The 27,314-nt window shown below is 34.0% G+C and overlaps 1 protein-coding gene across 2 annotated transcripts in view; it reads left to right on the top strand.

The window, feature by feature from the left end:
- The window catches only part of LOC113491997 (voltage-dependent calcium channel gamma-4 subunit), a 68,256-nt gene that overhangs the window by 36,322 nt on the left and 4,620 nt on the right, over positions 1-27,314 (top strand). The gene's annotated exons all lie outside the window — the stretch shown is intronic.

Genomic DNA, 27,314 nt, shown 5'->3' on the forward strand with positions numbered 1-27,314 from the left:
GGGTTTCTTTGATCTTGTACCTGTCTCTAATATCATTATGGTCTAAAATTCAATCTTCTGGTCATCCCAATCCTGGACTTGACCTCTCTTGTTGTCTATTTGGTTTTATATTATTTTTGTACAGTTTTTTTATTTAGCTCACCAATTAAGAGATAGTCTGGATGAGTAATGGGTGACTAAAATCGTCAGGTTTTAGATAATTATGTTTCCTTATGTGTATGTTTATTCCTTTTGTTTATATCATATCTTAAGTAAGCATAGGAAAGGTCGAAAAAGGCCCTTTTTTCGACTCCATTAGTTTTTTTCGCTTCGTTTGTTTTAAGTGTGTGGTTTACTGATTATAGCCCAGTCAATTACATGCACTCAAACCTTCGGGCACTTTAGGAATGTTGAATGAGAGACATCTCACAATAACAATATCTTATGACAAAAATACTTTGTCTTTCATTTATTTCGGTTCATATCATCATATTATCGGCTTACACTATCTTTCAACAACATTTTCTCTAATAAATAGTATTAAGTACTTAATAACTAAGTTAATAACTAAGTTAAGATGTAATTTTCAGATCCGGATCAAAAATAACAATGTTTTTTTTTTAATATTACCAACCGTGTTTTACGAAAGGTTGATACAATGCTGAGTTTTCTAGAAGTATACTGTACCTACTGTAAATCTATTATACAAAACAATTATAAAATGTATGTTTTGTTAAAACTACTCATTACTTGCACTCCCGCTAGGAACAGATTTTTTTTTATAACTTACACAGATAGTTACAAGAAACATCATTTAACCATTACTATCTTAGAATTCCTATATCTTGGTAAAATGGTTCACGTTTCGCTACACCCCGATCAGTACTACTTACAATGTAATCAGAGATAATTAACTGACCTATCTGTGCCACATAAATCTTTAGCCGGCTTTATCTTAATTATCTTGCGTATGCGTTTTCCAGCAAGATTTAAGATAGAATGGGGAAAGTGTGACAATTTTCGGTGTACCAGCTTTCTGTTGGTAGAAAAAATTGGATGATACTTTTTTGTTACCTTGCATTTCTTGTACATATAGTTTTTAGTTTTGATAAAAAAAGAACAGAAGTTAATGACGTATTTTTAGAGTTAGTAGTTAAGGCAAACCGCACTCAATGGATAAATTAGTTGGACAGTTGAAATATTTATAGACGATGTTTTTGTTGCTAATTAGTATTAAAATTTTTGTTAAATATGGTTTGACCTTACCTAAAATTTGTTCGGAACTCTGATTGTTGGGAGTCGACTAGCACAAGGTCGGTTTTGTTCTTTTATTAAGGTTGACTAATACGCTACGCTACTTAGAAAAAATCAGCAATGTTGTACGAATTTGAACTCTTTCATAACGTGGGTACTAAATTGAATATAGATGGCCCATATTCCAAAAAAATACTTTAATTACAAATACACACTTAGCAAGTAGGTTATTTTTGAACATCAAGATCCTCAAAGCACTTGTCAGATTTCGACTCTACGTTTGCCTACGTAAATATAGAGTTGAAATCTTGCAAAGCTATGTAAAGTAAAAGGTAGCGGTGGTAAAGTTTGCGGTACATTTAAAAAGGGAATATCTAATAAGGCCACATGCACGTAAACCAGGTTAGTAGTTCGCACCACTGGCTCCCGGAAACCGATTTCCTCTGCCGACTGAAACATATGATGATAAGGAGTGCTAGACTAGGTTTTCAGCAGTTAGGTTTTAACAGTTTAGAAATTGAAGCGGTTTGTTATAGGTTTTTGACGGTTTTTTTTGTTTTTTGAGGTTTTGTTTAAGTTTAATTTTGTTTTCGGTACTCTACATTGATTGTCTTTGAACTTCACAATTACGAAGTACATACATGTATATTTTACACTGCCTTATTACAAACCGATAAATTTTAATTGACATTTTTGATGGTTGCATTTATTTTCCTAATACTTTTCATTTAGAATCAGTATGAAAAAAGTTTTTTTATTTAAGAAAGGTTAATGACCAACCATGCACCAGTAATCAACCAGCATAGCAACAATATAATAACATACCTGTATTAAAATTGATAAACTTATATAACTTCAGATAAACCTTTTAACTATATTACATCGGGAGACACGACAGCACATAATTCATTTTACTAACACCCTCTAGCTTCCCGATAAAACCAATATGTTACAAGACACATAACCTCCGTGCTCCGAAAACGTCAAACCTTACACCTTGTATGATAGGATGCTGATACGTACTATTTATCTTTACCACAGCTGCCTTTACCTCTCCTTACCTTTCTATTCCTTTTATCATTTCCTTGCGATCCTCCGAAGAGTGAAATAGTGTGCAAACTTGAGTTTACTAGACTCTATATGCGTCAACATTCTGAGTCACTTGCAGATGTCTTAGAAACACATTTTGTTTGAATAAACTTTGCACCTTTTAGAATGAATGTTGTGCCGGTTCTATATGCCAGGTACCTATTTTGAATTAAGTGCAGTTTATTCAGAATGCGGAAACTTTTGTTTCGTGTATCCGAAACTTTCATTAGTGGGATTTTAATAAATGTTTGTCTAAATAAATTTCTGAAACTACGATGACATTAACGTACGTAACGTTAACGTTTAAAATAAATTACTGACACAAAAACGTTTATTTATAATGCTATGAAGACGGGCATATACGTGTACCACTCCACAATTTCACTATGTGTTATATTAATTAAATTGCAATTTATTCTTTTCCAACACATTCTGGGGTTGGCAGATAGAGTCACTTGTATTTTAAAAACTAATATAAAATTCCAGCCTTTGCCCAAAAACTGTCACTAGATCAAAAAAAAACCGTCTAAAAAATTACTAACGTTTTAAGTTGGCTGCTTTCAACACATCCATGTTTATCTTACATCTCGCGTCATAATCTAAAGTGACACGACTAGCGCCATCTATTACGTTGAGTGGGAAACGTATAAACGCTGAACGCGAGTCCAAACATTTTGTAAATTGATTAAACTCGGATCTCTGTTTACACTGCAAGACATAGGATAATATAATAAACGCTTTGCAGCTACTCTCTCGAATTTTATGAAATGCAATTTGTGAGTTTTATATTAAATTGTAGAGTCGCCTTAAAGCAGTTTTTAATCATGGAACATTTAGTAACAAACTTTGATTATATTTTTTAAAGTAGTTTTTGAACATGGTTATTAAAACTCTTTATTTCTTAGACCTTTGCCTAACTTTGGGAGATTTACAAGCTAGTTTTGTTATTATTAAAAATATATATATTATCTTATTAAATACTTGCAGAAGCGACAGCCAATAAAATCGTTTCATTGATAGACATACGTATAAAGCCATGAAGGATACTTACTTATGAAAAAAATTGCCTGAGTCGTTACCGTTACAGGTAATAATTGAAAGAAAAACAACAGAACATCGTTGAACAATTTTATATAAAAAATACTTTCCTTTTATTGAACGCAAAGCCAGGTAATTCGAGTTCCATCACAAAGGTATTTTCAAGTTAAGGGGTCTTACATTGCTCCTTTAGTACAGAGAGGCACCTTTGCCTTACTGCCGTACAATGCCGTGTATGTTGAGCAATTCACTTGTTTTGTTTGACATGCACATAAAGGCTCTTCTATCTGATGTGATGGAAACGGCTGAGTCTGTGTGCGTTTTCTGTGTTCATTAGTTTCTGTTAGAAGGTCTTTGTTAGGATACTATTGTTTGTGCCATAGTAGCGAGTTATATCGGTATGTAATATGAAAAAGATATTATTGTGTTTCAAGAAAACTTAAAAAGTAAAAATGTTCAAAAGCATATTGTTTTTCACACTAATTTTTATTAACATCAAGTTACTCTACCTAGATCAAATATTCCGAAAAAAAAATGTAATAAAAATAGTAAAATATGTTGTGATGTTAAATAAAATAATCGTCACGTTAGTTGCATAAGTAAAAATATCAGTACGATATTTGCTACGTTCTGGTCTATAGAAAACCGCCCTCGGGCGTGTAATATCCATGAAATATGCGTTTGTCCGAGCACAAAGCAACAAGGCTGCTGGGGATCGCATTCACAGAGAAATTTCAAATATTTCAATAACATACAAGTAAACTGTGAAATTTTATTAAAACAGTACCCGCGTTACTGCATAATATTTTTAAAGCCGGAGAATTTTCTCATACACATTCGGCGTCAAAACTTGTAAAAAAAAACAATTTAAAAAGTTTTGAACGAAATTTGAGAAAATCGGTTATTTACAATAAAATTGTTATAAACTTGCTTTACGTAGGTATACGTTCTACTATCATAACAAGACAAACAAATTCTAAATTATTTAACCAAAATTCATTTGCTTATTGTCAGAATTTGTTCGTTGAGAGAGGTATAGACATTAGTTTTCATTTAACCAGTATGATTTAAAAAATACTTTAAATCCCAATTTAGATTAGGCAGTTGTTTTCGATAGCATCTTAACTCCGTAAAGATATTCTTCTAATCAATAAAAAAAGAATGACACATTAGTTTACGGACAGGTAATGAACTCATTAATATAAATACTTAATTATATACCAACATACTTCTACTCAACGTGTGTGTGTGTGTCGCCGAACTCCGCTTTAAAGAGATTTAAAGAGTGTTTCTTTTTTGTATTCTGTCTACTGACACCCTGGATAGTTCCGATTCACCCATCCGATGCATCCATCAGTTCGCTGGATCAGATTGTTTATTACAAAATTAAAGACTCCATAAAATGTGACAAAAACTTATAAAACACGGATAATTTCGCGGCACCGCTATCACAAATAATATGGGAATCGTTCACCGTGGCCCTCCAAAACTTTTCTCGCGATAACGGTCTCAATAACCTTTAAGAAACTTGAAATAAACAACATCTTACAATCTTGTAATGGGACTTTAAATTAGTATTGTTACTTTGAACTTCATGCGATTGTATCATGCGTAAGTTTTTAAGCGTCTATAGATACTTACGTTAAAGTTGTAACATTGCAATCTTGCTGCAGATTTGACTGTTATTCAATAATGTATCTTAAGGTTTTACACTATCAGTACAAATTTGAAAGGCATGTATGCATAATCTGGAATATGGTATATACGGTAAGCTTCTGTACGTAGGTCTTTGTCTGTAGCGTATAAACGGAACTCCATTACTACTACCGTCTTCCTGTCTATCTGGCGGTCTGTACCAGCCTGTATTTCAAGCACTGAATCTCAGGACATTTGAAATTTTTAACGCCGATGTATTGCAAACAATAAAAGCTAAAAAATAAAGGTAGATCTTCATCAAAGTGTTTACGGCCATAACTTTATTGGTGATGACAAACAAGTTTGACACTCAAATTTATTTGCTACTCATCGTTTTGCCTATCCGGAATCCTGAGTCATCGACTCCCACTTCACCAGTTTTTTTTTTATTTTTGGAGAGACTAATCAGGAAGTCCCAATCAAGTAATTGTCACCTCTTTAAGGAATATTTTTGCATGTTTGTAAGAGAGACGCCCCTTTACACCGTGTAGTGGACTTATCACGCATACTCGTACATAACTGCAATAATGTTACTAGCACAGTCGGGAGGTTTAATGAAGGGACAAATATTTATGTACGCCATAAATGTTCGTAAAAAATAACATTTAACAAAACGTGACTGCGTTATATCTCGTACATGCCCAGCATTATACAAGGATGCGGAAAAGGCTGGTAGATGCAAATTACCCTCATCAGGGGAGTAGGAAACAGGTGTCGGCTAAACGGTGCTATATTATAAGATTTTTATTTTATTTTGTTATTTTTTGCTATTATTGAAATCATTTAACTCCAATAATACTATTATCACAGAAACGGATTTTACCTCTGTTAGGGAAGGTTTCGTAGTTTCTGGTACAATCATACACAAAGCCGACGGCCATTGTGTTTTCTCTGAAAGAAAAAAAATATTTCCTACAAGAACTTTTTGTAAGAATTTTCTCCATTTAAACTGGAAATAAAGCCTTTTGCTTCCAAAACTTACATTTTAATGATTTCTACACTGTAATTCACTATTTCTGTCACGAAAAGCGCCTTCAAGATTTTCTCTAATCGTCGGAAGAGCGCCATCTCATTTCCTTTTTCCGGTACAAGCAGAAGCGTTTCACCCTGTCTTGGACTAAAGGCACCCTTCACACTGTCCCCTGTACCCTGTGTTACGTGCCAGAGTAATATGAGTAATGTGTCGGACGGCGCGCGATATTTACGATCAATAACTTTTGTGATGCTGTTAGCAGATTTTTAGATAGTATCAGGGTACAGGGGAGGAAGTGTTCTTAAAAAAACAACAGAGGGTGTTTGTTAGAAATATCATTGTGATGTATTTTTTATGTTCTGCTATGTCACCGGCATAAATAGTTCTCGATTAAAGTTTTAATATAGCAAAATTTTCTCATTTCAGAAAATGATGAATTTGCCCAAGAGAGTCAGATAAAAAAACACTATAATATAAACAAAATTAAAAATACAGTACTTGTTGTAACGTTAAAGTCATGAGTCTTAGGTAGGTCCGGTGTAACTATCAAAGCCTGTGTAAATTTTTACTACAGAGACCAAATCAGGAATAAAAAACTGGTCAAATAAAAACTTGCAGTACAGGGAGTTCCGTACAAGTAGGCTAAAGATAAATAAATCGGTGTCGTGACAGATAAATTTGTGGGTTAACATTCTCAAATTTATTGTACCACAGCTTCACCGTAAATCCATTTTAATCTTATGCGAATAGAATTCTTAAAATCACCACAAATATTTCACTGAAAGTATTTTTTAGTTATCCACTCCCTATTTAAAATTACACAAATACCTACGTATGTACTTACTTAAACATTACCGAGTTACAAAATTACCTAAGTCCTTAAAACCACGTTTAGAATTTATGTGCCCCGTAAAGATTATAACATTGTATAAATTGTTAGGAGCTTACAAGTAACATTTAGTAATACATTACCGCCGATTAATTGTCAGGGACCTTAAATACCTGACGCATGGAATAGTGATACATGTTTATGCAAATAAACGTGAATCTTTGGGAACTTACCGACCGGAACACACCTGTTTTTCATAGATAGTCGATGAGGAATTATGTGGGCAATTATTGATGCGCGGGTTGAAGTGTAATCGGCCAATATTTAAAATTTTGTTAAAAGTTCTGTCATAGGACGATAGACATATTTTTCATGAAATTTTGTAATTAAATTTTTTATCCTTTATTCTTTTCAAGTAGTGCTCACGAGGCTTATTAACTCTTAAATTTAAATAACTGCAGATTTCAAGGCGAACTGCCACTTTCCGATTTTATAAAGTTGTTTTTTTTTATAACTACAATCAATTTATTTAAAAACATCGTAGTAGACCCCTGGATTGACACGATCAAAGAAACATAATTTTTCGCTAACTAGGATAAAAAAAAATAGCATATAAGCATAACATATTATGGAAGTAAAACTAAAAATAGTTGAATCGCTATAGTCTAATACTTAAAATCATCACCTATACTTACTTATTTCATCCAATATTTCACGGAATAAAGGGCGCGAATACTGTCAGGTACTTGATTGCTTTGAACATGAATCTACCTGACGCCTGTACGACCTGCCTGTACTCCAGAGCTTGTTTGTGAGTGTAATATATTATCGCACATCTGAATAACCTTCCATGCACATAGCACACAGTCATCCTGTTAATATATTATATTTATCTACATAAGAACTGGTTGTACTATTAAATTGCAAGTGCTTTTTCCATCTATACGAGACTAAGGTAAAAGTCTTGTAAATCACGCATATTTTTGGAATTGAATTAAAATAAATAATGAGAAATCTGAAAAACTCTCAAAAATGATAAAAACGCCGCCGCCCGCGCCCCTCACCATTGTTACAAGGCTCGGACCGCGCTCGCAACAGTGCTGTGTTTCTAAAAAACTACGAATTGCATCATAATATTTATTCAAATCTCATAAATACTACCTATTTTTTTATCATGAACGTGTTCTAGTCATTAGATACATGAACTGGGCTGCTTTTGTAAGACGACAGGTACTCTTTGCTTGGTTTGAGGGTAAATGGCGTTGTCTGAAAGTTGTGGAATATTACCTACATTATTATTTTTACTTTATTATTACATTAACTTGCTCAAAATTCGAACCACATTCTTAATCACAATTTTAAATCAAGCCAAGATGATAAAATTTTATTTCGACGAAGCCTTCCCCTTATTAAAATATGAGCAGAAATGTTCATGTACTGAGATAATAAATTTCAATGATCGTGTGTAGACGTGGTTGTATTAACCACTACATGCTTTCACTCTCTATATCAGGGATATTCGCTTTTGCAAAATAATAAAAATGCTTGTTAAGTAAATTCATGATTCTTTTGATTAAAATTTGAGAAGTAGTGTTTTATACGTGAATGGTGTAGTTTTGCAGTAGTTTTTTTGCGTTAAAATATAATATGTATAGACGAACTTGAAATTAATTTGGCTGTTGCCACTAAAAAAAACAAATATTTTCAAAAAATCTAACGAAATAAAGTTAATGGCCACCCATAAAAGTTTAGAGTGTACCAGAAGCTTAATCTCGATTAACATTTTTTTTGTTGTTAGAGCAGCCACAGATATAAAAAAAAATAAAGTTATAACTCCAGCTATAACGGTTCCTGAGATTAGCCTAGTGAAAAAAGATCTAGACAGACAGACAACGGACCCTCAGAAATATGTCGCCGCAGGTACTATATTTCTGGTACATAATATTATCTTATTATAGTTGTACCTAAATGAAATAAGATTTTATAATCAAAAGTCCAATAAATCAGAGGGGTCTGGTCTGGTACGATTTCAATTTATAAATGAATGATGTTTTGAAATTTTGAAACATTTTAAAATTATGTCATTCCATATTTGTTCGGCCTATTGGAGCACCAATCGTTACGTCGTTAGTGTCATTTTTCAACGTTAAAAATGATAGAACTTTTTAGGGCATTTTCCATCGGCGTCTGAATTTTGATGGATGCGCGTGTAGGTCAAATGTGAAAATATTTTGCAATTTGTCGCGATCCTGACCATATTGAAAATGTTTCTTTGATTGATATTATTTGAATCTTTTGTAATGAATTATTAAAATTATCGAAATGAAGAACATGGTCGTATATTTAATGTTTCAAGGAATTTACACTTCCGAAACGGCTTGACTTATTTTTATGAAATTTTATGCACATTTAGTAGGTTTCAAAAGTGGCTGCTTATGTGAAGTAATTGGGTTATGGGGAAAGAATAAGGTTTTCCTACCCTACATATTTTTTCTGTTTTTTTTTGTTTTTTTTTTCTACACTAGGAATTCCCTAGCATTTGACTATTAAAGTCAGCGGTAAATGTGAAAATAAAATCGAATTTTTTTTTACATCGTTTCTAAGACCTAAGTCATTGGTACCAGATGATGTCTTAAAATTAACACAATATCAATTTTATCGCATTCAAAAAGAGTAAAAATTTCAAAGTTAAAATACTGCATCCCCTGCCTTTACCATTTTCAGCATACTGCGTTGGGATTCAAATGTCCTCACTATATATTCAGATATGTCATTCATAGTTATGAGTATAGCTCCACATAAAGAATACAAGGCTCTATAAAGTCCCCCTACTTGTAATCATATAGCGAGCAAATAACACCGGATGTATTTTTTATAGAACTTTTCTTGATGTTACATGTATATAGTATTGTAAGTTAAAATGGCATGTAGGCTGCTCCTATCTAACATGTTTTGTAAAATGATATATTTTGCACAAATAGTTTTTTTTTTTCTATACGGAAATCATTCAATCGATTACTTCAGAATACCAACTATCACCAATTGCGGCCCAGTACCCAGTCCTCTGCCTTCTGCATACAGTTCGAATCAGCTTTTAAGTATCGTTTTTTAGCAAATTTTGCAATACTGCACTGTACTACTGAGACATACTCCACAAAATAACTTAATTTTTAAGCTTTTTAAACAAAACCTTTTTTAAATCGCCTTGCCATCATTTTCCCTTACATTTTCTATATTCCCCGTTTTCAAGCACATTTGCTGATACAAACATACTGGCAGTACATTCTGGTGTGCTCGTAATACCTGCATCGGCTTATCAAACATGTCAGGCAGATGGGAGCATGTTACTGACTACGCTACAAACTGGCTTGTTACTTGAATATCAACGCTGACGTATTTGCTACACAATTACGTCAACCCACTCTGGAACTTTGTAAAATTTTGTTTGTATCAAATTCAAAAGTTGCTTTTTTATCTGTCAGTTGGATCCATTAAAAAAACATCAGTTTGGGTTAGTGGTTCTCGGTGGTATGTTTTCGTTGTTAAAATGATATTATCTTTCATGACATAAACTTGATAGAATATAGCATATCCTTCCGACACGGGATACAAGTTCCCTGCCTCGATTTTGGTTTCCCTTGATTTTTCATAGGGAAAACTCAAGTAACTCTCTCACAATAGCATAAAATAGAGCTGTATACGTTTAATAAATATCAAATCTTATGGCTGTCATGAGCAAAAGGATATTAAAAGAGATTGTCTTGTTCAGATTATTGCATCGCATTTGCCCGCAATATGCTGCTGTACGTAAACAGCGCAGAAATTTAATTTTGTTTAAATTTGGTAGTGATAAAGTGGGGTTATTGGATTTTTAGTATGAGTTAAATCATTATTTATAATGAGTCATATACACATACATATATACATCATATACATTAATAAGAAAAAAAACATTGAACTGTGTGCCGGATTAACAAAGTTCAGGGTCGCAAGGCAAAAAAAACTGCCTGGTGACATTATAGAAACAGAAACTTTGAACTGGTGAAATGTTGAAACAGAAAACTTTGTATCTCTGTTTGTTGCCCTTTTCACAGCTGAACCATCGGACAGATCTTGATGAAAACGTGATTTTATTAAATAATGAAATTCTTAAGGAATAAGTAATCTTGGATTAAAAACGGGCCTTGGTCACCATTTTAAAACCAATTTTCTCGCAGGGCTGCGAGCAAAAATAGTGCAAAAATAGCTATAGTGAGCGGTACTTAGCAAGGATACTTTTGTTTCAATCAAATTTTATTTATATCTTTATTTTGGCAAAAAACTTTGACCTTATCACGATGGCTACGAAAGGGCTTCGGTTTCCAATTGCGTCTATTTTTGATTTAAAGTCAATAAATGTCATGTTTGTTCGACGTCCCTTCATAAGTCGGAAAAGGGCAAAGTGCCTTTTGACAGATAATAACCAAGATATTAGTTATTCGTATATAAGGCCACTGGATAATAATTTATTACGTTTTAGCGGTCAATGGCAAACACTAGTTGAATCACATGGTTTCACCCGAGTTTTTCGTACTCTTTTTGGTCGTTGGTCATGTGTTATAGGCTGAAGCCATCATAAAGAAATAGACATTACATCATTTAATAATTTCCAGTATATAATATTTACGGATAAGCGTGTAGGTCACTCCAAACCCACTGCGTGGCATGAGCGGGTAGATCCCCAATTTTCTGAGAAGCATTTTGCGAATGCATCTGAGTGTGTTCAGTATCTGAGTATGCTTGCGCATGTGAGTTGAATATGACATGTGTAAAAATTCCCACGATACAAGAGTAAAATTCCTAAGGACGGAAGTTGTTGAAACAAAGAAAAAATGAGGTAGGTTAGTGTCTTGATTTGAATACTGCCATACGAGACGATAGTTAGAGACACTTAACAAGTTTAAATAATGGTTTAACAGGCATCAAGTGGCAAGTAACACCTTCTGACCGGGTCAACTGACCAACGCGTTGGGTTTAAACTTTGATAGTGTGAAGTTGTGACACTTTCCTAATCTCTTTCACGAAAGGGTCTCTAAAGGTACGTGGACCTTCGTCACTTCAAGTTTTGGTAGTAGTTATTATTATTAAACGAGTACTAAAAATATTTGAAAATTTTGGTACTTCAGTTTTGCAAGCAGCTTGGTCAAATCTTGGGGCAAATCTTTTAACATTACTTATCTATCCACTGAATATTTTTCCAACGACCAATGTCCTTGTAACATTCACATTCTTCTTTCTATTTCGCAAGTAATTTTTCACACTTCTAAACTTAATTTAATATCACAAAATCCATCCAAGAAATTTTCCAACACTTTTAATAAAGAACTATTCAAGCGTACAGCGTTTATCCTTGAGATAAAAATCAAGAAGCAGATCTCCTCGACTCTATAATCACACAATGAATAAATAAACGTGTTTATATTCCACACTGAAAGAACAATTTTAAAGAACGTGTTACGTCCTGAAATTCCCAAGGCACACATTCACTCTTGTATGAAACAAAAGAAACAAGGGGTAAACTCGAATGTTGTCACGCTTTATAAACAACATGCTGTATATATTTGTGTATTGTGCCTCGTTGAAGGTACGACTCATTGTCAACGAGTATACAAGTTGTATTTAGTGTTTCATTTATGCGAAATGTGACGTGCGGAAAATTTTGAAATTTACTGTAAAAATATGTTTTTAACGCCATCAGTTGGGCATCATCATCATTGGCCAAGCCTTTTCCCAACTGCGTTGGGGTCGGTATAATAATAATTATTATTTTTTGACAAAAAGTACAGATAAAAATATGAAAGATTTCTATAACTCCTGCACTAGTAAAAACTGTGTCTTGTGAAAAGTTTGACTATAATATATCCGGTTTGAAATCTGTGTTATTTGTGAAATACATATCAATATCATTGTTTGGGCCAAACATCCAAAACACACATCCATACAAAAATGTTTTAAAATAACTATTGCACTTGTGGAATTGAGACGAAGTAGTCGCCCTACACGCATACAAAACTACAACGGAATTCGTTTAAGACGTGGTGATATGCCTCTAGAGATAATGCTTCTTGGTCGTCGTAAGCATTATTTTACACAGCTTTAAAATTACTTGACCTTAGGACATTAAAAAGTTAAATTGTTCAAAAAATTATAAGAAACGTAGCAGTGATCTCGAATAAAAAATACTATGTGAGGTATAATAGTCATAATTAAGTCCATCAAAAGAAAAACAAAAATATTCCAATAAGAAAATTATCTGTGACGCTTTCACGAGCCTAACAAACGGACTACTTATTCATCTTCTATAAGACAATAAAACTTCAAGAAACAAATACTTTTTAAATTAAGATAACGTTCACACGAGCGGAGCCGCAGGCAGAAGCTTGTGATTATCTTCTAAAATAAAAACTGGGCAAAAAGAGACAAAGCGTGTGGAAATAACATTATGTCTCGAATTTTCACCCTCTCGCGCATAATTTACACATTAGCTGTGTGTGATTGAGGCGTTTTGAGACTTGCGAGTGTGCGACATTACTTTACTTGGTAGTAGGTAGCTCGTATATATTTCAAAGGTATTATAATAAAACGTCGTATTTATTACACGACCGCGTGCTGTTAAAAAAACCGGTCAAGTGCGAGTCGGAAAAACAAATTTGTTTCTATCAAATTGATGATCGCACCAGCTGTTGTTTTGCTATGTTTTTTTGTCTTATTTGACGACAAGAGAGATATTGTGTCTGTGTGTTTTTTAATAGACATGGTATATTAGTTCTTCATACTTATTTTTCACTTTCCACTTTCAGAATCCACTGCCATGTAAAGTAACTTTCTAAAATCTTGCAAAATATAACGAAAAATAATAATGTAAAAACAGAATTATTGTCAATGAAATGTATTTGAAAATGCTTAGCACACGAGATTAAATCGAAACGCCTAATTTAATTTATTGAGCAAATTAACCTTCCGTTCCGTGTGATCCTATTACGTCATTACATTCCCTGAATCTGAGTTTAATCACCTTGTCATTAATGGGTGAAACTAAATGGAATAGTAGTCGATAATGACTGGTATTTGTTGATTTTCACTCGACTGGGGCTCGAGCGTTGCTTTCAGGGTTTCAGCCCTGAGGGTATAAATTGAACATTGTGTGTCCGTTTGTCCATCTGTCTGCATCTTAGGATCCAGTATAGCTAGACTATTGAGAGATGTTGTATTTATATTGCCGATATAACATCAAATAATATTAAAGAGAAAATATAATACTTCACCCTATTTGAATAGAACCCGAAGTCGAAGATGCTGAATTCTTTATTTCAATGAAAGCGTGTATGAGTTTGTTTCATTGACTCGCTCTGTAGCTTAGACTGCTTGAAGGTTTTAGCTTGGAAAATGCAGATTTGTTTTGCCTGGGAAAGTGATCAGGTATGCAGGAAAATATAATATTTTATTCTTCAATTTTTTTATTGTTTACCGATACAAGTTTCAAGTGTAGACAAGTGTAGACGGTAAATATATTTTTATTTACGGTACCGAGGCCAGTTCCCAACTTACCTCGGGCTAAATTTATCAGGCTAAATGGTTAGAACTAAAGAAGAGTTAATAAACGCACTTTTTAAATGTTTGTATCTTCTTCGTCAATACGGACAAAAAAAAAAGATTTGTCTTTACCCCCTGTATTTTACTAATAGCCTGACTTCCACATCCTAAGGAGCTTTGTATCCCATAAGCGTGGTAATCCGGACTACCAAAGATCTTCGTATAAAAATATTAATAATAATGACTTGAATGACTATTTCTTTGGAATTTTCCTAAATGCCTACTATAACACGCTGTTGAGTTATGAATAAGATAAATTACAGACCACGACGGTAATATTTCTCTCGTGTATGTGTTGAATTTCTTTACAGTCCCACAGACGAAACGCGTGTACGCCCTTTATAACATTGTTAACTAAATTAAAATATCCCTGTATAATGTATGTAAATTCAGAACATAAAAACGACGGAACAAGGGTTCCATGTTTATACAGATTTGTGTACCTACCAATGTTTTTGATTTAAGAAATACCGTCTTTATTACATAATTTTGCATTGGGAGAGTAAAATAAAACCGGTCCTGAATAATGTTGTATTTCGTATGGATTATTTTATTTTTATTTTATATATTAAAAATGTGATGATCTTCATTTTCTTGTAAAGGTAAATTATAAACTCATCACATTACAATTTATCGTACTCAAAAATCTAGTCCTGTTTTATATTAATCAACATAAAATAAACCCTATCCAATTTTCATATTGTAACAAAATATTTTGATACTTTTAGAGTTTCATACCAAAAGGTAATGAAAGCAGTTACTGTTAAAAGTTCAAAGACCAAGCGACAGGTACCTAATATAAAATAAAAATGGTTTCATAATTACTTCGAAAATTCGTGCTGTGTTGATAAATTATAAGTAATTCGGAGCTAAGAAGGGTGGACCGGAAAAATCTTGTCACATCAATCATTTTTCTTTTGCTGTTTAAGCGTTTTTCGTTCTCAATAAGGTAGGCAAAATGCTTGCTCGTGTATTAAAAATTGACAGGCGATTTAAAATAATGAATACAGAATGAATACATTTTAAATAAGTAAATAAATATATAAATTTACTGTAGGTAAGGAGATGGGTGCAAGATGGTTAATTGTGACGAAATTTATGATAAAATTGGATAAGGGCAGGCACTATGCTGTAAATCGAATATTTCTGCAGCCGTTGTTCCCAGATATATCTACCTATATAGGTCACTGAACAAGTTTTAATATTTAATTAAATCATTTCCTTGACTTACCATTTACTCATAACCAACAAACCTAATCTTTTCGGGACTGCCTGATATTTTGTCGCATACTTATATAACCCGCATCCCATGTGTTGCGACAACAAAGAGAAATCTAATACAAAGAAGATTCTAACAAACTAAAGCCGTTCCTACGGACCTAATTAAGTAGTGTAAGTGCAGCGGTGTTTTGTTTTCTCATTTCTGTTAAGAGTGAGGAGTAGTTGGGCACTTTTCGCTGCGTCGCCGTCCAAATTGCCACTTGTGGGACGTCGCAAACTAACTGCGGGCTCCCAGGAACTCGAAATGTACCGTCTCAGTTAATTTTGTGCTAGATATGTTCGAGAAAATATTCTAGAAGCTGCCCAAGTTTCCTAACTTTTATGCTTTAGGTAGTTGCGGTTGAGCAAACATTCTATTTTACATTCCTATTTTCCTACTGTTTTGAATTTTAGGTTAGTGTTATTGAAAAGATATCTTTCGAGTCGTAAGTCCAAAAAGTTTTGCACTTTCCGTAGCTCACGAGCAAGTAAATGTTGTCATTTTAGTCAAATGTGGAACTTTAAATCCACTTTGCGGTTGCCAAGTTGATAAATTAACCTCAAGAATAAATTCAGAGATATAAAACAGGCCCGGTAAAGAGTTGTTCCGACGTTACGCATCACAGCAGAATAGGTATCCATTCTCACGTCGATTTCAACAATGTATGATAATGTGATGGAGACATATCGTATTCTCGCTTCACTATTACGACACTGAGTGCTCCATACTCCGTTTTGTATTCGCTCTGTTACTTATTCGATGCTTTTTGTGGAAGAAAACAATGGTCTCCATTTGGAACATTTCACATTAAGAAGATTCAGAGAGTAGTTCGAGAATCCAGTTAGGTTTGGTACTTGATACGAGTTACTTGGTGTATATGAAATGTATATTGTATATGGCATAAAAGTGTGTGGTATTATTTTAACGGATCTTATTTGGAACCAACGTTATACGTTACGTCCTCAGTTTTATGATGTCGCCAAGTTATTAACTTTTTTAGAAGCCCTACGCTGCGCTGTTAGCAGAAAAGTTTATGACTTTCTCCTTAAGGTGTAATCAAATATTATAGTATATTGTAAATAATACTTGCCGTCATCGGGGTGTAATAGGTACTTTGAAAAGATGTGCTCATACATTGCGGGTTCTAATATCAGAAGCTATGTTTTTTGTATAGTAAAGTATCCCTTCGTTTGTTTAAATTATTTGTATTATGAAAAATGATATTTATTCGTTCTTGTTAGCTTCTCCAAAAATTTCTATGCTTTTGTTCGTTTACTAAGGTCAAAGCAACATATCTATACTAATATATAAAGCTGAAGAGTTTGTTTGAACGTTCTAATCTCAGGAACTACTGGTTCAAATTGAAAAAATATTTTTGTGTTGAATAGACCATTAATCGAGGAAGGTTTTAAGCTATATATCATCACGCTGCAACTAATACGAGTGAAGATACAATGGAAAATGTGGATAAAAACAGAATTCTATACACTTAAATTTGTAGTTCAAAGCAGTTTTATTACCAAACAACATGACATTTCTGCAACCCTGTTCCGTTCTCAGTGGTAGATATTCAAGAAAAACTTTGAAAGCTGGAAACAAGGGTAGAGTTGAAAAGATTCCACAGATCCAAGAGGCATAAAGAAGCCAGAAAGTAGATATTATTTTCAGCCGAGACAAATAATTAACAGACCACAAAAACTCCAGTGATAACAAGCAACTTGAGTATTGCTAACATACCTTGCGTTCAAAATTCACCGAGAATAGTCCATATTTCATTTCCGTAAGCGGCTCGAATACACAATGAGTAAGGCCCCATGAATACTAACTAGACAACAGTTTATTTCGTTAATCGTGCAAACAAGAACTTTCGGTTTGTATTGCTTAATCTAACAAATTATTCGATTTGACTCCCTTATTTATCATTCGTCAACCTGATAACTTAGAGTAAATTACTAAGTATTTGAGTGCTGAGAAGATTAGAAATATAATGAATTGACTGCTAAAATCAAAAGGTTTTGTATAACAGTTTATAGTTAAGCACGCAGGAAGTCAAGTAGATGGCTTTTTTTTAGATATTAAAACAAAATATCACAATTTCGATTTCATACTAAAGCTAGCTAGCATTGCAATAACTTGACATTCAAAAAGTTTCGCGTTGTATGCGTTCCAGCCCACCATCATGAAAACACGTAGAGTGTTTTTGGGATTTTTACAAAGATTACAAGAAAGAAAACAAGGACTCTTAACTTCTTTACATATCTGAAGTCAAATCGAAAGAATTTCATAAGCCTTTTATCAAAACAAATCTTCAATAACAGTTAAAAGTTTTATGAGTGAGTACCGAACGTCGAAGAGGAATAAACTTTGCGTAATGTGCCAACCGATTTCGTGGTTTCTTTTTTGTTTTGTACTCTTGTTGTTTGGCGTGAAGACTCCAAATCTTCCCTCAGGGAGTGTCCTCAAGATATCAAAGTTATGCCAAACTCGTTGTACCGCTGATGATAGACTACGTAACGAGTGTGAAGAGTTTTGTCGGAGATGAAAGATTTGCGTGAAAATCGTCAGTTGGTAACTTAGAGCTGGAAAAAATTAGCAAGTCGACTGCGTAGCCTACAATTCATAAATAGATGTTTTATTCCGCTTTAAAATTGTAAGAATAATTTTTAGAGAAACAGAACAATTAAAAATATATCTTGTGCAGCAATGTCGTTGAAAAACTAGTCGAGGCAAGTCAGTGATAGTCTCGTACAAATTTGCAAAAAAATAACGATCACCATTAGCTCTGTTAGTATTCTTAAATTAATATGAATATCTTAATTAAAATATTTGCTGTATCTTCCAACAGAAAAATACATACACTAAAATCTTAGTAATGATGCAAAAAAAAGGCTTGTGGAAGCTGGGAAGTTCTGGCCAAACAATCAATGAGAAAGTTCCGCCTACAAAGCACTTATGTAAGTGGAGAACCAATTCGAAACTACATCAGTTCTTATCGTGCGTGACGTTGATCACGTTGCGAATGTGAACCAAATACTTCGGGAATACATTTGGGGTTTGACGTCTCGATACAGCTCTAGGTGTATTTGAACCTTTAGCTGTACCTAAGGTTGTGTAAGTTTTATAGAGTAATATTTGTTTGAAAGTTTTCCGATACCTGTAACAAATGTGTCTGGAACTACAGTTACTGAGTGTTAGCAGTAAGCTGATCTTCATTCTTTAATTCTTGACTGCTACGATTTTTTTTTGTTTTTATAATGGTTTATGTACATACATACAGAACAGTAAAGTAACAAAGCAATGAAGAAAACATGAACAATGGTGGTGTTGATTTCATGAAAAATTTCTACCAGCAAATTCGAATTTAAATTTAAGATAAAAAAGAAGATTTATTTAAACTTTCTAGGCAAAGAATAAATTTCAATCAAAAATATTTACAACATCATCTAGGTTTTTAATAAATTTACTTAGATACCCTTTTTTTACTATATTTTGATGTTAACATAATTTTAAAGTTTCTAAACGATTTAATTTATATTTTCATCAAAATTTTTAGACCGTGTAAGAGTCGAACGCGTCAGATGCTTACCTTGTTATTTATTTGATCAAACTTTATTAAAAACATTTTTTACAAGCGTTCAAAATTTTTCTAACGACCCACACCATCTAGGGACATTTGGCGGGATTAACTTTGTGAGGGGAACTTCGGGCCAAGTGGGTTGTAAGCTTCTTTTGTTTTGGGCACCACGTCATCTATGTATATACACCTACCCTGAAAAAGTGACTTAATTAAACTTCTGACGGGTTAAGACTAAGCAGGCATTTTGAGGTTAAAAAAAAAGGTTTACTTATACTTTTAAGTAGATATAAAAGAAAAATTATGAGATGAAGAGCATGCCTCAAAACCCCAAAAATGTCAGCCATTTTACGTATGTTTTTCATTAAACTCAAAAATATGCCAGACATACGTAGAAAGTGAATTCAATTTACCCTTCGTGATTACATCCTCATTTAAAACTAAAAAAAAAGTGTAATTAATTAACAATTCGTGGTTACAAATTCAGAGTAGGTAGCTAATTATAGGGTAGGTAACCCTATAATTAGTTCGTTTCTTTGGCCTTCCATACTAAGATACTGTATCAGGCCTATTTGTCCCTAATTGAATTTTAATTGTAGCTGCAGTTAGCATGATATGAATCGCATAAACTACTTTTTTTTCAAAGAAAACTCTTATATCCTTATCGGCTTCTGTTGTGGGCTCTTTGCCAAGAACAACTTTTAGGTTTTTGGATGAACTATCTGCTATGCCTTTGGAGACAACTCGTTAATGCGCTCTTGGAATTTTCGATGGCAGGAATCGCTTAAGTAGACCTGGATTTTAATGAATAGATGATGTATGTGATATAAAAACAACTCTATTTGTCATTTAAATTGATAAACACGAAGTTCTGGACAAAAATAATAAACATACATGTACAAGGTGCAATTGTGAAATAAAATTCTAGCTTACCAAAGGGCGCATATAGCGCAATAGCGCATTGGCAAAATCTCATACACGTGATATAACAATGGTATTCCAAAGAAGTAGTTTTGGAATCTCTCTATTCTCCTTTGCTAAATGTTTTTGTAATCATTCCACATTTCAGCCATTTGCTTGCATTTTGATGGGGATTACAGTCACTATAGCCCCGGCAGTTAAATCAAGCCGAGAAATCACAAGTCACGTTTTCTGAAGCTTTTAAGCTTAGATTAATCCAATTTGAGATAGCAGTTTAAGGTCTGAAATTTGATGATAAATTGAGTTGATTACAGATTCTGCCTGTTGTACTACCAACATAGGAAATTCTACTTGTTCCTACTACTGCATCACAAAATTCAGGTCCTTTAAGAAATATGAAAACAGGATTCACATTTCGATTGTTTCTTGTCTTTCTTTTTTCAAGATTGATTTAAGATACTACGTATTTGCGTAAGTAATCTAGCAAATTTTGGTTAAAGTCATCATTTTTGTGTATAAACTTAAGTGTTGTGCCCCACACTGGGGCAATGTTAAAAACTCTGGTTAGAATTCCAAAATACTCAAGCTGTTACTAGGAAACCATCTATACCTATCGTGTACTCATTTTTATACAATCTTTAGACGAAAATGGCGGGTATAAAAAGAAATCCGCAATACATCGTACAATTTCGGTGGACAGTAAAACCTACGTATAATCTGGGAGCTTCAACAGTTTACGTCTATTTATAATAAATCTATATAATTTATTGCGCAGTTTTTACGGCACGTGCTTCGTATCTTTTTTTCCTAACAGTCACTGTACATTGTCTGTCTTAAGTCTTCTATACGAGGTAATGCATGCGCCATGCATGTGGTTCGTACATAGGCAGTCGCTGTTGGAGTCTAAGGGTGTAATATATATATGAGCTAGTTTGCAAGTAAAACAATGTCAATAAGTATTTATTGTTAAAATGGTAATTTAATTGGTTAAGTTCAGTATCTGAATTTATCAATATAGTCATTCGACATTATTTGGGTTATAAATTTCTCATCCACAAGTCCTTTTTCAATCGTTTTTATGACAGTACGTTCACATAGACATAATATTTATTGTCATACTATCAATGGTTATAAAATGTACGATAATTATGACCTTTTTGCGTTTTATTGACCAAACTTCAAAGCAATTTTCTACACAATGAGCTTTTAAATAATGTGAAGCCATTAGCCTTAATTGTCACGGACTCCTATTTTTATAGTAAAAGCCTTATATTTTATTAGGGCGTCTTTTAGTTATCGCTGTCCGTGGGACGTTTTTTCAAGTCTAATTTAAGGAACTTTTAAATAAATAAAGTGTATTGAGAAGACTTTTTTTAAGTGACGCAGAATTTTTGATACATTAAGTGTCTGTTTTGGATTCTTTTTTTTATTTTTTAAAACGACTCTCTCTTTAAGGAATTTAATATTTAATTCGTATATCGCGGGGTTATACATCCATTTAAGTTACATGCACAAGGGCGCCCAGACTGTGGGCAAGCATTCGGAGATCACACAAATGTTTGTCCTGCGTGGGAAACGAAGCGTGATAAAGAATCGAAAGCATTTTTATCTATAAATATCAATTAACATTAAATTATATATTTTCTTCGACCGTATCAAGATATAAAAATAGTAGATTTTATACGGTTAGAATAACTTCGCCTACGCAAAATCTAAGCATTGAATAATTATGTAAGCACGCGTGTCATTCGGTGTCGATATCGGTAACGCATTAAATCTACATTTATTCCTCGCCGTCGTTCACTTTCGAGAAAATTTCTTGGTGAGTATGCTCGTCATTGTTATTGCTCGAGTTTGAACCGAGAGGTTGATTGATGACGCGCTCTACGGCGCCGTCGTCAATGGTGACGTAAAAATCGCTGTAATCCGAGCCCAATTGCTTGATTATAGCTGTTAATCTCGCACCAAGTCGGCAACTAACGTTCCCTTTTTACGACTCACTTTTATTTTGTACACAAAATTGTGGACATTCGCGACTACTTAGTAAATTGAAACGGTATTGTAAATTTACGTAATACGTCTTTGTTTCTTACTTTAACAGTCCGTTTTAATGACCCAGTGCTGGGAAGAGGCCTTTTCTTAAGCAGACATTTAAGTTGTAAAATACTTTCCTCCATTTGAAGGTAGGATCTTGGGAGAGATCTTTTCTCCTGAATGTTTTGCAGTTAGTATAATAAGATGACTTTGGATTTCAAATTCCAAGGTCTTAGGGATTTACTTTAACACACAAAGTGACAATAAGTGGGTTTATGATGTAACAAAGCTTTTTGGATAAATTTTCCAGCTGAAAATTGTATATTTTGTGGTTTCATTTACAAAAGCATTATATGCTGAACTATGATTATACGTATCGTTAATAGTTTATCCGGAATAGGAAAAACAGTCGGCACAGCAGAAAATATCATAATTAAATCGGTATGGCCCAATATGGTATTAAGTTACGAGGTCCGATGACGATTATGGCAAAGCACACACATTATACGAACAACGTCTTACCCAGCAATATAAAAGGGCCAATAACAGTTACTGCGATATCCTAAAAGGGTAGTATCGTTTGCTTAGGCCAGCATAGGTATATAACATCCATCAAACTTAATGTTTAATCGCCTTTTGGATATCCTGATAAGTTCATAACAGGATAGACCATTTTCCCCATCCATAGTCGTTTAATAACAAGGGATTATTGATTTTCAGCTAACTACCAAATGAATTTGTACTTACATTAAAATAATAATAACTCACTTAGTGTATCCTGATCTTTTAACAACTGTTCCCTGTTTAATAGAGGACATATCAGTTTATACTGTTAACATGCTGTAGGCCAACCCCTTTTAAAAATAAATTTATTGCATTTATGGAAGTAACCGCGGCTCTATGCTATTTAATGCCGCGTTTAATAATACAATAATTGCAACTGTCTTATTTGAGTTACTTCCCACTAGAAAATATCCCAAATACTTGGCTAAACAAAAGTCGAGAACGAGAAGATAAATGAAGCTACGTAAAAAAAACAGCAAGTATTTTTATTAAATATTCGGTGAAAGAGAGTTCAATTTTGAAATATTTAGACCTCAAAACACTCTCAGGTAGATATATTTTGGTAGATAAGATGTTTTTCGAACAAGATAACGTAATTTATGTCTCAACAAACAAACTTCGAAGTGCCGACCCTTCTTTTGAGCGGAATAATACGCCAAAACGGTGTTCATAACGAAACGTAAATACGAGTCGCGAATTTTAATATCAATCAATTAGCACTTTCTGTAAATCTTCATCATTCGTACCTTAAAAGTTTCGGAATAATTTAATATAAAGAAGCCAAGTTTATCTAACGGGAAAGTTATCGAGAAGTTAATCTTTGTGGCTATTACCTACCGAGAGTGTACCTTTACCCCGATTCGTGGGAAAGTAGAAGGGCAATGAATACCTCCCGGCTATTGTTTTGTTTGGTTCTTACGGTTCATATTGAGGTTGCTAGGCAAAGAGTCCTTTCATTTTGATCAATGTTCTTTAATTTTTTTGCATGCGGATGGCCCTTCGTACCTTGGAACGTTTACAGCTAGTTATGTACTGAAATGTTGTCTTGTAAGAAGATGAAGGAAGATGTTTGAAACGAAAATCAGCTCTCGAATATTGCTAACGAATATGATTGTTACATAATTAGATATACATAGATAGGTGAAATTCTTTGCTATACATCCTGTTCAAACAATGAAGAAATGATGAATGATCGTTGCAATATCTCCTACAGTTTCCCATTTTCTTTCATGCCTCAGAATGTTGACGTAGAAATGTGTAGTGCTCAATCTAAGCGTTCTCATTAGTCGTGCATAACAGGGGCGAGAGAGCTCGCTTGATTGATTGCTGTTCACCCGGACGACTCTCATCCATTTTTATACAAATCCTGAGATAATGGATATCATTTGTATCCAATTGCATTGTGAGGAAAAAGACGGGTTTTCCGAATTGTTTTTTCCTTTTTAGCGAAAATAAAAACGAAAATCGTGTTTCGGTGTTCTAAAGAAAATAGGTATGTACCATCACTTAGTGATTGTTAGATTGAAGAACATAAGTAAAAACGGTGAAATAGGATTATCGACCTTTTTCCATACAAAATACTCGAGAATACTGGTTTAAAAATAAAAAAGTGGAAGATACTTACGAACCTTTGAGGAGCTCGTGGCTGTGCTATAACCGCATAAGTGATTCGATCACAGGTTAAGCTATGCTTGACGCGGTTGGTCCGTAGATGGGTGACCATCTTTGTCATAGCGAGTTCCTCCGAGTTTCGGAAGGCACGTTAAATTGTGGGTCCCGGCTGTTATTCCTACATCTTTGACAGTCGTTCAAGGTAGTCAGAAGCTTGAAAAAGTCTGACAGCCAGTCTAACCAAGGGGTGTCGTGTTGCCTAGGTAACTGGGTTGAGGAGGTCAGATAGGCAGTCGCTCCTTGTAAAACACAGGTACTCAGCTGAAACCGGTTGGACTGGTAGCCGACCCCAAGATAGTTGGGAAAAGGCTAGGCCGATGATGATACTTACGAACCTTTGCTTAACCTTGAATAACATACACAACAGAAATAAATTATGTATAAAAAATCAAAAATTAAACTATTACGATTGGTCTGGTGACGAAAAGATCTATACGGAAAACTAAGAAACCCGACTGGCAATATGTTAGTATTTGCCAATTACAAACAAACCAAATTGAAGCTTATGATAACAATACAAACTAACAAAACACTTCCGCTCCTCTTACGTAGATTGACATTAACAAGATGAGCATTGTTCTCCAAGTACTGTTAACACAGGGAAGTATTAGACAACATCAAGAATCTTTATTTAATATTCGCTTTACCTGAAGGGGATGGGGTAACGCTCGATCAATCTCGTATTATAACGAGCCAACATAATCTTGGATTAAATATTGCAAAGTACGAAAGGGAAAATGTTATACCGAAGCTGCCTGAGGGTGTATGCGATAGAGTTTGAGTGATGATATCTTGAATGGGAGCTATTTGTTCTCTGACTAGTGATGTTATGTAGGTATCTGTATAAGGCTGTGTGTTCATGGAAAGCTTGATTTGATGGCCAATGGACAATATTCAGAAGCGTCGCAAGCCTATTTAGTAATGCAAGGAGACTTTAGCGTTTACATAATATAGTGTTTACATACAGATCCATAAGTCGCTTTCACTGTCGCTCGAATTGCTAGGAGCATTTAACCAAACAAAACAGCAAGGAAATTCCGTGGAATAACACCACAATAGTGTTGAAGCAATTAAACTGCTCTAAGTAGTCTCTAAAGTAAAAGTTTTTAGGTTATCACGTAATCGTAGCTTGAAACAGTAAATACTGACCGCTTCCATCGTGAAGAGTGTGTATTGTCGGCCTAATGTAACTTGCGAGTCAGTCAGTCGGCTACAAGTAATGTTTAATCATAACTTTTGGTCATTTTTCCCTACGACAGAATAACGTGGTTGGTTTAACCCACCTTCAGAAAATTAAAATCTGGATAAAGTATTTTATTCAGAAATTGGAATACGGATAATGTAAAAGCAAATTTATTACTATTTTACCTGTAAACCGCTGAACAGATTTTGATAAAACATAGTAGTGGTATAGATCTAGTACGAATCTGAAACAGGTCTCTGGGCCCCAATCTGCTATTTACTACGGCCGATGAATGTCAATGGCCGAAAAATTGTCATTTTAAGCGAAATTTCATTAAATTTCGCTTAAAATGACAATTTTCGTATTCTCTTAAACATTTTTCTACACAATAATTGGAAATTCAGTGCAGGACAGGTATATTCGAGGTCAATACAATTAACTTCCAATTATTGTATTGGCAAAATACCTAAGAGAATAGGAATAATTTCAAATTTAATACAATTGCCATTCATTCATCCTCCATTGTAAAATAGAAGAAACGGGGCCCAGGTATGTTTTGCCACTTTAACAGATACTCACGCTTCAAATACTCAGCTTCGGTAAAAGCTAGGTTATTATACTTAGTTGCTAAATACTTATGTTACTTCTTACTTGTATCGCATTGTGACCATAAACATTTAAGTACCACTTAAACTCTGCTTGTGTTAATGTAACGTCGTAAATTGCTTGGAACTATTAAATAACCTGCTGTCTATTGATGCCTGTACTAATACCATTACTATGGAAACGTAAATGGATTCCATGTTCTATGCCTATATGTGAAGAGTTACCAAAATGTATTACACTGATGGGGCGAATATTAGAAGTAAGTTTTGAGTTAGGAGTTGAGAGTGTCTGAGCAGATTGACTGAATTGGGTTCGGTATTAACTTTACTTATTATAGGTAGATAGCTGATCAGGCAAACGTTGTTTTGGTATATAAATTATTTTTAGGGGATATCTGATGCAGAAAACACATAAAATAGGAAAATAAATTGTTTGGAGTAGACAACACTTATCACTTACTAATAATGCATTTTATAAATGCGGTCGGGCCGTTTCGGAGCAGTATGGTAACTAACATCGTGACACGAGAATTTTATAGTGAAGAGCCTTTCGAGATGAGAGCGAACTTAAACTAAACACAAAATAACGAAACTTTACATTGCAAGATCACATAAATTTGGTCGGCATTCTCAAATACTCTTAAAGAAATAGCAATAGAGTAATGTAATAAAGCTCTTCATAAAAGCTGTTAAGCATCAGGCACTTAATAAAAGATCTCTCTCGGGACGAAGCAAACGGCTCAATAAGATAGACGGTATCATCATCTGCGAGTAAAAAAAATGTCGTAAAATGAAGGAGGGGCTACATTATATAAATTGCAGGCGCCTACCTCCCGCGGTGACATCTGTGTCAAGTCGCTAAACGCTAATGGTCTAAGATATAAGGAAGAACTTTTAATATTTTCCTGATGAATGCTTGTAATTAGGAGAAAAAATCGTGTCGATGTTATACATTTGGGTGTTTAATAATTTAGGATTTTTTATAGATATGAATACAGGATTTAAACAAAAT

The sequence above is a fragment of the Trichoplusia ni genome, chromosome 3 (assembly GCF_003590095.1).
Source record: "Trichoplusia ni isolate ovarian cell line Hi5 chromosome 3, tn1, whole genome shotgun sequence".
NCBI classification, from domain to species: Eukaryota; Metazoa; Arthropoda; class Insecta; order Lepidoptera; family Noctuidae; genus Trichoplusia; species Trichoplusia ni.